Here is a 15371-nt window from a genome sequence, read left to right on the forward strand (position 1 = left end):
TGTACTGTACTTCACTGTGACCCTTATGGTAATAATGTAAACAGAGCAAAATCCGTAACAAAGATCTTCTCTGGACAGGTCACTTCTGCCAACTCTGCAACGGGAATATAGCTGGAAGACATAAATCTTCAGCTGTCAACACACTAAGAGAATTCAATTCAGCGCTTGATCTTAACTACATAAAGTTAATCATTTTTGTTGTTGTTCTTGCAGTGGTACAGTTTCCCAGTGTATATACTTGCTATATCATGTTGTCCCAAGGCAAAAGGTAGCAATGTTATAAATTAACTCCAATGAACAAAGCCAACTAGATAGGTAATTTAATTTTCAATAAAAGCTCTACACTGTACTTTAAAACTTCCAAATACTCTCAAAAGATGGCTCTACTCAGAAAGATGGCTTTAAAGGTTTGTTGGTTTTGGTCCCTCAAAGATTTGTAGAGCTTCTTTTCAGTTATTAAGTATCAGGAGAGCTGGGGGCAAAAGTGGGTTGCTTTGTATTTTAGAAAATAATCCTGTCCAGCCTTGCAAGCAAACCCTTGGAATATAAATTAAATTGGATCCCCTTTCGGTTCACACACCACTTTTGAACTTATAATACTGGTAGTGATTCTCTGTGTGTGTTAATCAGAGCACAAGCCAACAGACTTGGCTTCCACTACAAGACCAATATAGCTCGCTGAAAGCAAACTTCTGTCACTAATGGAAGAACTATTTTAAAAAATGTGTAGTGAGTACGTGCCATCTCTTCCAATCACTTTTCACAGTGGAACCACACGTCAAGGAGCAATTCTTGTTATATGAAGCATATTCCATACTAACCTCATAAATCAGGAACTCAACCTCAAGCAGTGCATTAGCAACAGAAATCTGACACACAGCCTTCATACGCTGACTTAGTCTTGAAAAAAGATAGCGCCTTGATAGCAACAGATGCCAGAAGCAGATGAAAACCCTTAAGAATAATGCTCCCAACGAAGCTAACCTCCTTTAGCTAACCACTGAAAACACTGGTGCTACAAAGGTTCTTCGTTTGGAAGACTGAAAATAGCCAAGCCATGAGCAGATTTGGGGTTGTGAATTGACTACACTCTCTTTTCTTCCAGACACTGGCTGCAACACAGTGCTACTCCATGCATGACAAAGAACTTGCTACTCACGCCTCAGAACTTCATGCTATTTAAGGCCTCCCTTGCAGCCTACACAAGCCTGCAGAAGTTGCATTATTTCTGTTACTGGGCTTTTGTTACTACTGTTCTTGCTGTAGTGAGGTTACGCCCATACTTGTCCTCCACCTCCACTTCTTGGGAAACAGATTTCACAGTAATGACAAATACTATGTTCAGAACACAATCTCATCTCACGTTTCTGTTGACTGATTCAGGCTTTAAACCACAAGAAACCATTTTTTTTGATCAACAAGTCTAATCTCAGATTATTTTTTTAGTGACACAGCACAACATTGCTAAGGGCACAGTTACACTGCAAGATAAGTAAGAGATTCTCACAAAAAGATGGCAACCAACAGCTTCCTTTTCTGCTAAAGACCAGATCAGCAAAAAGTGTCTTGAAGCTGGCTAAGAGGATTATTAAGATATTAGGGGTATCAGTCCTTCAGTAGATGTCTTCAAGAACAGATTTATAAACGTGTCACAAATGTTTCAAGGCATGTTCATTTCTGTGCCAGAAAATAATAGTCCAGCCTTGTAAAGTGCCTGACAGCCCCACATTTTCATCATTCCACAAGATCAAACTTCTGTGAGGAATTGGAGAATGAAGTTTGGAGTCCATAACAGCAATTACAGCCATTATTTTTTTTTTAAGCCTTAATTTCTCTATATATCCCCCCCCCCCCCCCCCCCCCCCGCTTTTAATTTAAGGCTAAATGTTCCTAAAGAAAAGTCACCCTCTCATAATCTGGACAGAAGGGTGCTGCAGGGGGAGGTTCAGTGTCACAGCCCCCATCCTGCACACCACCACCTGTTTCGATTTGAAGGCATACAGTGCTCACACATACCACAGATTATCACATGCTCAAGTCAGTGAACACAAAGCCAGATATATTTAAAGGCCTAACTGATCAAGGAAACATGAATCATAACACTGAAATTATAATTGAGCTCTCTGAGAATGACATCAGAGCTCCAGTCACTTAACAATCACTACAAATGAACAAATTCCTTTCATACTTCAGCACTCCATTAAAAGCACAGTAAATTTAAACAGATCATCTCCTGCCCAGCTAGCAGAATGATAGCAAACCAACAATGCACAAGTAAAGACATTGTTAGAAGACAATGATCCAATACACACAAAAATTCTCAATCTCTTGTTCATATTTTAAAGGCTGACAGGTTTTCAATACTAGCAGAATTAATGACACTGACTCCCAAAACTTGACTCAAATTCAGCTGACAGTGTAATAGATTTACAGTGACGGAATTGCAGTTTTCACTTAGGAAATAGGAATAAAATGTAAAATGGCGTGGTAAACACAAAAGCCAAGAAAGCACATGTCTAAGAACAGTGGAAGTATTTTTAGTTTGTTTACACAGGAATAATTTGATTTAGGCAATTTTTCTTAGTGCCGCAAAAATCATGGTCTTCAAATTAGGACTGAAGCAAAACAGAGGGATCCTATTCAATAGCAGCCCTCTGCCAACAACTGTAACCCAAATCTCATATTCATTATGTGAGAGCTCTCAAATTAGGTAAACACGTATGTATGATAGTAGGAAGAGTGACAGAGTACATACCAGTAACATTTTCAACTCTGTGGACATGCACAGTCTTCTCAATTCAACCATCAGCATGGACATATATTAGCCTCAACAATAAATGCTGGCATCAGTCATGTGTCTTTTTAAGGTTAGGGAGTATGAGAAGTTCTCAATTTTTTCTTTAATTTTTGAAATGCCTATTTCATAAAAAACACAAAACATCTGGGGGGGGAAGCAATAGTGGCACTTTTGGACAGAGACATGAAAGTATCCATTTCTGGCTAGAAAAAAAGGAGGATATACACAATTGACTGAAAACAGTCAAAACAACTGGTTTTATTTCAAACTAAGGGTGCAGCCCTAAGCAGCTAGCACAGCAGATAGCTACCCTGACAGCCTGGCTACCAGCAAGCCCTGTTGCTTTGTTTTCTCACTATCATCACAACCCAGAAAAACTGGATTTTCATATCCTAAAAAAACCCAAAACAACCAAACAGATCTGTTCTCTAACCAAACTCCAGTTATAGTGTAGCTTTGCATTACATTTTAGCTAAAAAGAAATCTTTCATTGAGGTTCTTCTGCAGCAAAATTTTACACGTTTATCCAAGAGTGGACTATACCACCTCGCCCAGCACGACATCTTTAGAAATATCCACAGGCCACCAGCGGCTATAAAAGGACCCTAAATCACTTCTATTCTCCTTGGTAGACTCAGAACACTATTCTTAAGACAAGAAGTAAGTTTGCAGGTAGCATAAAATTGCGAACACATCACTTTTAGAAAAGCTAGGTAGCAAAAACCATCCTCTTTTACTTGGAAAAAAACTCTTATTAAACAACAACCAACATGAGAGAAACCTAAGATAAATTTAGAAAATAGGAAGTCTACATAAGCAACTGGAGAAAATCCTGAGTACAGAGTTTACTTGCAGTATAAAAAGGTCATCAAACACTAAACTTGAAGGAAATCAGTAAGTTCTATGAATAGAGGAAATACACATGGTATCTACTCAAACTAGGAATGAAGTAGTCTGGTAAACCCAAGAGAAAGTATCTTTACCTGAAACTTTGTTTTAAGGACAAAGTTAGAAATGAAAACGTAAAACTGGAATTCCAGTTTATAGTATTGTATTCCCTGAGGGCACCAGCTTTTTAAAACAAAGGAAAGGCATCCAAACCCTAAAGCAGAAGGTCATGGAGCAGGACGGCAGGCTGCAGACCGCACTCTGCCTGCTCGGCTGACAGCAAACCTTCTTCCAAGAAGGTTCAGTGGGAGTTCAGCTCCTACCAACATAACAAACAGTCAGATGCAAGGAAACCTGGGGGTGAAAGGGATGCTTAGGTTACAAATGCAGGAAATGCCTCATCTACTGCCCTCACAACAGACAATTTTAATTACCATATTTAAAAATCAAACATTTTTAGCAACACTTTCAGGATCATATGAGCATTTCTGACAGCCAGAATGAGTTTAAGAAGCCACAGCACTATTTTTAGCTTTAAAAATCAGCACTTTCATAAATATTGCCGCACAAATTAGTCCGTGTTACAAAGTTAAGGTGTTTACTTTTAGTTACAGCAACAAATGCAACAGCTGACATTGCATACAGAAGACGATCCTCAAGACCATATAGCTCAAAGAACGCACATAAAGGCCCTTTTTCATTCAGTTAAACAGCCAAGCACAGGTTAAAATACGATAACCGTATTCAAACCGAAGTTACACATATGTTGATGTGCCATCCCGCAGTTAATTACAGCACTGTTTTCAAGTTCTGGCCAATTGTACATGGCTGTGGCTCAGAGAGGCTCCTCCGTGGCTCACATCTGCTGGGACAAAGCGTAAGTTGTGCATCTACACACATTTCTGAAATGGCTAAGAAACTTTGTTCAACCACAATAACCAGTACCCTTTGTTACCGCACTCCTGTCACCCTCAGACTGTAAGCAGAAGAGTGCAGCAAACCACAAGTTTTAAAAAAAGTTTTAGACTTAAAATCAGTGTCTAGATTCCCCTATTCAGCCTTAAATCCACAACGAGCCTAACTGAAGCTGTGGTCCTAAAAACTCTACATTAAGAAAAGAGTTATTTTATCTTTACTCCTTACAGAGTACAGACTCAGGCTATTTCAAGGCCAGGGAACACTGACAAGTAAAATACGTAAAGAGTGTCAGTTAGCAGAAACCTGTTCTTAAAAAACCTTTGTGGAAAAAAAAAAAAATGTAACTGGAGAAGAGCATTAAAATCAGAGTCTCTGAATAGGTTAAACATTACATACTGTAAAACACCACCTTTCAATGAGTTACACAAAACCTGAAATCATTCAAATATTAGATATGAAAACAAAGTTTGTGTCAGTATCTGCCTTTCATCTGCTTAGCTAACCTTTCATTACCAAGCTAATACCAGTCTTCCTGCCCACACTGCTTTACGTGACACTCAAAATCACATTCTGAAATACATTTAAGAGCAGCTTAGCATTGCAAAAGCATGCATAAAGCTGCCTCAAAAATATTTCCAGACTAATTTTGCTATCTTAACATACAATTTTCCTTTTTTCCTTTCTAAGTGTAATACCAAACATCCTTTTAAAATCAACCAACAACAGAAAATTGAGTAAGTTGCTCAGCATGATCTTAGACATCACAGAGCTTGCCCGAAAGAGAAGACATTGATCAACAGACATGCAAGCTGTCATACTTCAACAACTGTATTTATAACTACAACATATTTATCCCAATTAAAAAATTCCTAACCATCTAACATCCCTACAGTATGACTATTATCAATATATCAAGGATGGCAACCAATGCAAAGCAAGCTAATAAAATGCTGCTAAACAAAAGTAAAAATATTAGTGTTTGTTACTGCGTATTTCTTATTTTTGCAGCAGCCTGCTTGATTTAAATCACTCTGCCTCCATAAAACGTGCTAAGTATTTTTAAACAGCTCACAATACTTCCATTTCACTTACTGATTAAACTACATCATCCTCTCAACTATTCAGAATGAGATTCATTTGAAATGGATAATTGATGCAATTGTGCAGTATCTACAAATGCAATTAATCACTTGCTAAAGATGATTTTTAGGCAGGCAACAAATATGAAAATAAAAATCATACAGATTCTTTCAATAGTGCCAATTGAAATGTATTCTACTGGACTGCTAAAAGATATTTTTCAACATAATAGCTGTACATCTTCAGAAATTTTTAATAATATGCAAGTGGATTCATTTTTAATTAGCACAACACAAAGCAAAGCCATAATACAGTACGGCTTTTAGCAATTACATGACAGTTTCAGGAACCACAACGGCAACATCTTCCCCCTCTCAACTACCAATGGATTTCTTGAATGTTGTCGTGAGCTATGGTTTGGACACTGAAAAAGACATTTTAAACCAAGGGCATAAAAAGACACTCTCCTAGGAATCAGTCTGGAGCAAGGAATTATTCCCCCAAACTGTTTGCTAACAGCTCTCTGCTCGGGGTTATCAACACAGCTGAACTGCACTGGTGGATTACACACACTGGTGTACAATGCAAAAACCAAGCAGGCTGAAACCCCCGCCCCGACAGGTCCAACTGCTCTGGGCCACTTTGCACTGAAACAGATTAGGAGACACCGTTATCACCCGCACAGTTCAACTGAGTACTCAGTTTTGTCATGAAAAGTGAGACAGGAACATCTTACGCACACACACATATTTTGAAATTATTGCTTATGCCCTAGAGCTCAGTAGTCAACAATAACTGTCAAGAGTATGAGGGCAAACTCTCAGTAGTAAACAAGGTGCTCTCACACTGAGAAGCCAAGGAGAAAGAGTACCTCATGGGGTTAAGCATGGGAGGCAATGTCTTCTGCCCTCCTAACTACCACTGTTCTAAGTTCAGCAGGCATCTTGAAGCCCCTGCCTTCTACATGGGCAAGATAGTGTTAATATTAAACACAGCAATTAGGGAGCACAGGAGTCAGCAGGAACCAAAAATGAGAGGAGCTTCAGTTCTTCAGGGACACAAGCCACACCAGCCAGTTTCTGACCTCAACTCCCACTGAGCTCTTCTGGAAATGATCAAACTCTTCCTGTAAAACACATCTTGCCAACACCAACCTTCAAAATGTTCTCCCTAACCCTTCCTCCTCTGCCTACTCCCTGTTTGTTCCCTGTCTCAACCACTCAAAAAATCTAGCTGAGGAGCATTTTCTGCATGGATTATGGCAATGCTCTGTTTCTTAAAACTCCTACCCAAGTGTAAGTTCTTCAAGAGCAGCAAGGATCGTTTAAGACCTGGAGAAATAAAATGTTATGTATAATTTTGGTCATGAAACTTTCCAAGAGTGCTCAGATGAAAAACTTCTCTAATACTGAGGAGGTGGGGGAATTCCACTAGCTGGAACAGTACTGGAGCTCACACCTTTCTTGGCAGTCGTTTTGCATGGGTGAAGGGAAGGAAGAGGTGCAGCTTGAGTGCCTAAGTATTTCCCTTTGTGAAGGACTCTGAGGAAAAGAAAGATGGAAAAATTGCCTCAGTTAAAAGTCTCTAGAAGTAGCTTTCCTGTATATAAAACTCTGGACTTAACGTCCAACATTTTAAGAATTTCCACGGTGAGGTGTGAGCTATGTCTTTTCCAAAGCAGTAGAAAGTTGCTTTTAAAGGCATTAATAGCATATTGATAAATATTTGGATTTAGCACCTCTACCGGCCAAGAACCAATTCCTGAAGTAAAAGGAAATGTTCCTCTGGGTGCGGGAGTGGGTGGGTGAGGACACGGAGACCGACACCACACACCAACACCAACCAAAAAACTACTGGAAACATAAGTAATATGGTAAGTGTTTGCAACTTTCAGGAGCTCTCAATATTGGAATAATTACTGAAAGGATACTGGCCAGCCACATGACCACTGGCACCTTTAAAACAGAGGATATGTTTATTAGACCTCTCCTCCATTTATCATGCTGATTTTAATTGCCTATGAGCTCTCTGCCTGCAGTGCAAGCCAACTAGACATTACAAAGCAGTATTAGGAGGTCAGTGTGCCTGAGCCAGTATTATTTGCGTCTCAGCAAAATTATTAATTAGAGCTCATCCATGCTAAGAGCATTTAAAATTATTCTGGCTGACCTGAAGCATGGCTACTCTTGTGCTTAGGTGTTAAGAGTTCACATATATAGATCCTGAGATTCTGCTAGGAAATTAATATTCATAATTTATTTACCTTGCAAGTATTTTAATTATATTTTAAGAACTATTGCTAAATGTACTGTCTAGAAATCCATAGGTGGTCTTTTATTTACAGAGAACATTTACCAGTGCTATTAGCAATGCAAGGTAGTGAATAAGCATGCCTCCAAGCTAAAACTTATGCTTTCTTCTGTACCATCCACTTGGGAGACAAAAATCTGTGTTCAAAGAAAGCGCACAACCTTTGGACATGTGAGTTAGTACATAAATTATTTGTAAGCATTCCCATGGCAACAAGCATCATTCAAAAAGTGCACTAGTATTAGCTCTACAAATGCACACTAATCCCTCCTCTTGGTTGGAAACTAGCATTGGCCAATTAATATTGCACAAATAGGAAAGGAATTTGTATTTCTACGAGAAAATCTACTGAATTTTCTGAGACCAAGAGAACAGCAGCATTATCTTCCCTACCTTGACTCATTTTTTTTAAGCCTCCCAATATCTTTAGTTCACAGAATCTTTTACAAGAGATTTGCAAACTACAAATCTGTATTTTGACTGCTTTTTTATTTGTGTTGAGAGGAACTGGTTGTATTCCTTTTAAAAGTAAACAAAATATCTGTGAAGAAATTATCCTGATGTAGACTACAGTGGTTTCAGAGAAGTATCACCTAGTGATCATCCAAGTCTTATGTATAATGCTATTTCCCTCAGAAATAGAATTCTAATTTTATTCACCACGTAAAACTAATTCTGAACACTTTAAAAAAAAAACCAAACCACACCAAAACCAAACCAAAACACAAACTAAACCAGTAATGCACAATACAGAAAACAAGAAACGGAAAGCCGCCCAAACTTTACGTACATAATCGCACTAGCAAATACAAAACCTTCTGCTTTTGCTACACCAATATGCCCTCAATATTGTTGGAAAGGCTTCTGAAGAACGCGTTATTATCTAAAAGCTGAACGCAGAAATGATACTTCAGCCTTTATCACTGAATTCAGATAGCTTTTTCATCCAAATGAAAATTATGTATGCCTTCACCACCATGACAGTGCAACTGAACAATGGTTTCCAAAATTTACAAATCAAACCCAATTTCAAAGTTAAAAAAAAGGGACTTCACTGAAGATTGTATTTTGTTACTAATTGTCCTTATGAATAGAGCATATAATGTTATGCCTCAAGACAGGTTGGTCAACAGGAACCCATAGTTCTGTTGATTCTGTAACAGCAAGGAAAGTCCTTACCATCCACTGGCCTGCTAAGCACCGCTCAGAACCTTCAAGAACCAATTAGACTGTCTTAGATCAGAAATCTCTACTCATTGCTTTGGAAATTAAACAGTAACATCAGTAAGATTCTGTAACAGTATAAGAATGCTCTTTGTCTCACTTTAGAAGTCACTATCATAGCCATATTTAAGTCAAGAAGGCAGTCACTTCAGTAACCAACACCAGATGAAACTGAAAAAGATACAGCTGATCACATTGCCCACATCTTCTCAGACATGCCTTTTTGTAACACACCACTAATCGGTGATAGCCTGAGATATCCCCTGTACCAGTTAATCAGTGGATCCCACTCCCACCCAAAGCCCACCCTAGAATCAGGCCCAGCAGAGCGCGCCGTGCCATGGGACACAGCCCTGGCCAAGGCACGGCTCCATTCCTCCTGGTCTGGCTTTGCCACTTATGGTGGATAACATTATGTTTTCCTCAGTGTACAACTTCTGTTAGTAATTGCCAGTTATGTTACTACTATTCCTCATACGGGATTATCACAGTGAAGCAACAGCACTGATTAATCAATTAGCATGGATTCATTAGAGAAGAGATGAAAGATAGGGCAATGTAATTGTGTTTACTGAACAATGGATGACAGTGTGCTTAAAGCCCAGGATTTCTAATAATACACAGCCACCTAGCATGATATATACATAACATTATGAATATTTAGAACATTCTCAGTGCAGAACTAGAGACAACAATCAGAATGTGCCTCTATACGTGCAAGTAATGCTGGAGCCTGAAGAATGCATAAAGGGGAGCGAGTGCGAGACAAATGGTGCAGTTGGATGAATATTTTAGCTTTGACTAAATCCTTGTAGAACAGCTCTGTCATTTCCTATAGACCAGTATGCACAGGCGCATCTGCACAATACACAGGCCAAAAATACAGTAAAAAAAAAAAAAAAAAGTGTCACAGAAACACTATTAACCAAGCCACATTAAGTAGAACATAAATTAAGCCAGCCTGCTTTTCTAATTAAACACTGATAGAGCCCACTCTATGAAATAAACAGAAGCACACAGAGTAACTTACAAGTTTTTTCTCCAAATATTCAAGGTGCACATCCTTCACTGCTTGCCCCTGTGAAAGGTTGAACACTGAACTGACATCAGCAATTAAAAGAACATGAATACCAAATTCCCAGACATGTCTTATGTTTCAATATATGATCCCCTTTAGGCACTAATGCAATAGCTAAAGACCCCTTCTTCTGTCTAACAGGGGCATATAGACTAGCCAGTAATGCATATAGATACCAAGACATGAGATGAGAATTAATTTCTTGAAAATATGGTGCAGTCAAGAGGTATTGAAATACAGCTGCTGTTGCACCGTTTGGCAGGATAAAGACTAAACATGAATGTAAAAGGTTACAGAGGAAATGCTTTGCTAAAAAGCTGAGGTGGAAAACATGCCCACCACAATCCACAAAATCAGAAATCTTCCCATAAATTGAAGATCAGCGTCCCAAGAGAAACCCAATCTACAGCATGACAAGGACTTGAATGCTCTTAGAGACTCACTCATTCAGCGTTTTCCCAAGACGCTTCCACAATGTCTCAGGGAACCACAGTTTGTGAATAGTGTATAGCTTCCTCTGTTTGGAATGCAGCCCTTGAACACAAGGTACTAAAAATAACATTGCCTGTTTAGATTAAAGGTACTTTCATTCCTGCTGGGAGTTAAGTATTCCCCCTTAACTTTGTGGGATACAAATTTATTTACTTTTCAGAAGATTCAGGCATTGAGTTAATGAAAGACTTACCAGCTTGCTTCAGCCTAAGTGGCTTATTGGTAAACAGTATGAGCATCATCCTGCAGATATTTAATATTTAACCACTTTCTCCATACTTTATGAGATGTTAAATTCTCAAAAGAAGTTTTTTATCTATATAAATATATGTATGTGTTTATGTATGTGTGTGTGTGTATATAGATAGATATATATATATATAAATAAAAAGTTGTAGGTGAAGTTCTTCCAAAATCATACCCCGTCACAAAGATCTATGGAGGTCTTACAACATATCTCAGTACAGGAAGGAATTACTTCTCTTAGAAATCCTACTCTCTCCTTGGCTCTGGGCACTCTACAAACCAAACTGCTAACCTCCATTCTCAACAAAACCTCCCCAACACTATGGCCAGGGAGCCATCATGGTGGCCTAAGAAAAAAACCAACACAAATCAGTGCTGCCAGGCCCCTATTTGACAAGTAAACCCCAGACTAGAGATATTCCTATTAAATTTCTCTGTTGGCATACTTTAAACCTAACTCTAAAAAGAACTTGCCAGAGGAAAAACAGGCCATCAGTCTTGAAGATGTTTCTAAGGGACCATGAGAACATCTCAAGCCAGACAGCATCAAACAAGTAAATAAGGGTTAAAATGTTGCCTGAATCTCTTCAAGGAATTGAGTTGCCTGCATCCAAATGGAAGAAAACACATGCCTACATAAACCCCTTGATCTTGATCCCAATTCTCAACGGAAATTAATGCAACTGTGTAGCATTTTAATTCTGTTGAGCTGTATACAAAATCTTCTTTTAGGATCTGGAAGTACAGACACAGTGTTACCCTGAATTTGTGTGTAGATATTATTAATAAACCTGAATTGACTTCTGTGAGCCAAGACATTACTATCACTGGCTTATCTTAAACCTAGCACGCAATTTAAACTAGAGATGGATCACCTGAGAATATATTGTTATTTCCAACAAATCCTTCTGAATCATAATGGTATTTTCAACCTCTCTGAGGATTTTTAAAAGTCGTCAGAAAATAACCTTTCATAAAATGATCTGGTTTCATGTTAATAATTAACTACATCTTGAAATAACAGCACTGGTTAGTAAATAATTTGACAGCACTAAAAATTGCAGCAAAAGAAAACAGGATTTATCACATGGTTGAAAAAGCGGGGTGAAAAAAATGTCTTAAGCAAAGATGTAACAACATATTCATTTGGAATAAAATAGAACAGCCATAATAAAGCCATATAGATGAATTAAGCTCAGGATATTATAACAAGCACACTTTTACCTACTGATCTGACTATGAGAGGGACAATCTTACACAGTTAGAACTCTCACAACCATGATTTTTTTTAAAATCATGCAAAGAAAACAAGCATAGGCAACCACACAGGTAACTTCATTTTCACACTATGAAGTTACATTTATTGACAGAAATAAAGGTTACAGTTGGACTTAATTGCACTATAGTTGACTAATAGCAGCATCTTTAATTGCAAGAACAAAGGTCAGAGAACACTTTGCAGTTGCTCAGGTGAGCACAACACGTGATACAAACAAGTAAGTCTCTGAAAACCAAAAACCAGCATGAGTTATCAATCCTCCTATTCTTGCACGTGTTCCTGGACAGTCTGTTTCTATTCAATGCCTGTTTCTTTGCTTTTGAGAAAAACAGGAGAAAAGTGTGCTATGAGAAGTGTTGGTAATAAAAAGGTCTTCCAGAAGAAGTTCCCAATTAGTTTTTTTTATTCCTGTCTTAAAATAAACATTCTCACCTATATCAATGATTTCCTAGAAACAAAGTCTCTCAGAGGCATGTTTAGTATAGAAGTGTTTGCCACAAAGTGGAAAAAAATAGCTAATCTGTCTCCTCACATGCCTTAAGGTAGCTCCATCATTTCCCTAACCTCTCCACAGAGGATGCTCAAGCTGGTTTCAGATATGCACAGAAACTACACAGCTGTGACAAAATAGTTCCCTCGTTTCCAGTTCCTCAGAACTTAGAAACCAAAAGTATGGCACCAAATAGCAAAGTAAAAGTCCCAAACTACTTTTAGTATGTGTCAACTCAATACTTAACTACTACTTCCTTTCACAGTTAGGTCTTGACCAAAGCAAATCACATCAGAGCACTCCAGCAAGTAACAAAGTACTCCACACAATAAGTACTCCCAGTGAGACACAAGGATGTTGCTCACGTTTACAGATATGCAGCTTTCACTTCAGTATTCTATTAAATTCTGACGATTTTTAGAAACATTTTGAGTAGATATAAAAAGGCACTGCTTTCTTTCTTCTTTTTAGGCTAAGAAACTAAAAATTTACATACTCTTTTAATACTCAGAAGTAGTTTGATCGTGTTCAGCAAGACTGGAAAACTGAAAGCTTGGCTTTACAAACCCCTAGTTTCAGCTGCACCGCTATCTCCAACATTGTCAATTTATTATGGTTCACTTTAAGGAAAGTATCCAATTAGCATTTCACTCCATAACTGCCTTGGACTGAGCTGTTTGCTCATTGTTGCTCATTTTGAGTCAGTTTATCTCAGATAATGGTACAAACGAGAACAAGGTGAAGCAAACTAATGAAAAGCTGTTTCATAAGCTAACCCAGTGGCAACACAATGAAGGTGCTCTTGGAAACAGCAAGGCTAACAGGTCTGTTTTACATGTAAAGCAGAAGTATCCTATTTAAAAACCAACCAACCCCCACAGAAACCCAAACCCAAACCAAACCCACAAAAAATACACAGAAACACCAACCAAACTTTGTGCAGGTTACAGGACTGTGCAAACCTCTCCCCAATTTCTAGAATACATCTCTGCTGCAGTTCACCCCTCCCAAACTGTAAAACCACCTTCTTCAGATTCCCTCATTTTTACAGTTCTGTTATTTTTTCTGGGTACCTCGGAGGGCCAAGGTCAGTGAAGACCATGCTTGTGACAGCAAGTGAAGAACGTGACAAATGCATGAAGGAGTGCCAAGTTCAGTATATCCATGTACTTTAAGACGTTTCTGAGCTAAGGCATGTGAAATAAGGTTGATTTAAACACTAGCATTTCCCTAACTTACAATTTCCTTGATTTTAAGAAATGTGTTGACAGAAAATTTGAGCGACCTTAATAGTAAGTTGACACAGTTTTTATGTATGTGAATTATTTAAGCTTTAAAACTTCAGTACAATATGCTTAGATATGAAGCACAGTGCAGTTTTATTTACCAGCTAAATATTTCAAATAATATTACTTATGAATAAACCCAACATGAATTATCCAGGTCTGACTATAATTAGAAATACCCCTCAACCAGAAATGCTGGAAGACCAGCAGCATACTGGGCGTAAGTCGGTGGGTTGTATTTTGTACATTTTTTTTCTGTCTGACTCAAAGAAAACAAGATTACCTATGCCAAGTTCACTGAAATTTATTATTTAGAAAAGCAATTTTATAAATATTTTTTACAATGAAGTTTCTTATGGCATCACATACAAAAGCTTTTGCTGAAGACTTTTTAACTGCATTATAAAAATCCAAAGCACTGCAACCTGCTAGACTTTGCTTGCATCTTTCTTATATTAAGTACTACTAATCTGCATATTTAATGGCTCCACATCACTGTAATGTGTTCTAGGTAATCAAAAGTAAAGACATTATCTTTTCTTCCAGAAAGAAAAGTTAGAAATAAATAGCTTCAATGAGTTACTTTGTGAAGGAAAGAACAAGGTAGACTTTCTAAAGAAAGGTCTCTCGTTCAGAGATAAGCTTTACCAAATTCAAAAGCTACCAAAGGAAGCATTCACTGCTTTCTTCTGAAAATGAGCTTAATAGTCTAGGACCCCAGAAAGCTGGTACATCCTGCAGGCACAAGCAATACATCCTAGACAAAAGTAGCTCCCAGTAGAAGAGATCATGGAGGGAATGGCATTTTTTCAAGTATCTTTGCATAATCTCATGCGGGGCTTTAAACTTCAACAAAAAAGCACACTGAATCAGGCTTAATATTTTAATAAGTAGTACTGGAAACATGAAAAAAACCTGGTGGAATAACAGGAGAATACTGATCTGCATTGCTCAGCCAACGCACTGCTGCATTTTAAGCTACTCAGAGCTTCCCCAGTACACGTTCACCCCTGTACAATGGTAATGGCGCGATCAAGCCTGGAGATCACAAATACAGGGGCCTGGGGAGCTGAACTCCAACTCAAAACCCAGTCTGTGCAGCTCGTTTCCCTCAAGCATGAACTGCCTACAGCACAGTGTTGCGAGCACAAAAGGAGTCCAGGTTCTAAAAGGAACAGAGATGAGGCTTTTCAATCTGATGTAACCTCTCTCAGCAAATAACCCTCTCCTGTTTAAATGGTTATAAAATTTCAATAGCAACAAGTTTAGTTAGCAAACCTTCA

The 15371-nt window shown here is 38.3% G+C and overlaps 1 protein-coding gene across 5 annotated transcripts in view; it reads right to left on the bottom strand.

Annotated features, from left to right (window-relative positions):
- PARD3B (par-3 family cell polarity regulator beta) overlaps nucleotides 1-15371 on the bottom strand; it is a 413251-nt gene that overhangs the window by 241381 nt on the left and 156499 nt on the right. The window lies entirely within an intron of this gene.

The sequence above is a fragment of the Falco cherrug genome, chromosome 8 (assembly GCF_023634085.1).
Source record: "Falco cherrug isolate bFalChe1 chromosome 8, bFalChe1.pri, whole genome shotgun sequence".
NCBI classification, from domain to species: Eukaryota; Metazoa; Chordata; class Aves; order Falconiformes; family Falconidae; genus Falco; species Falco cherrug.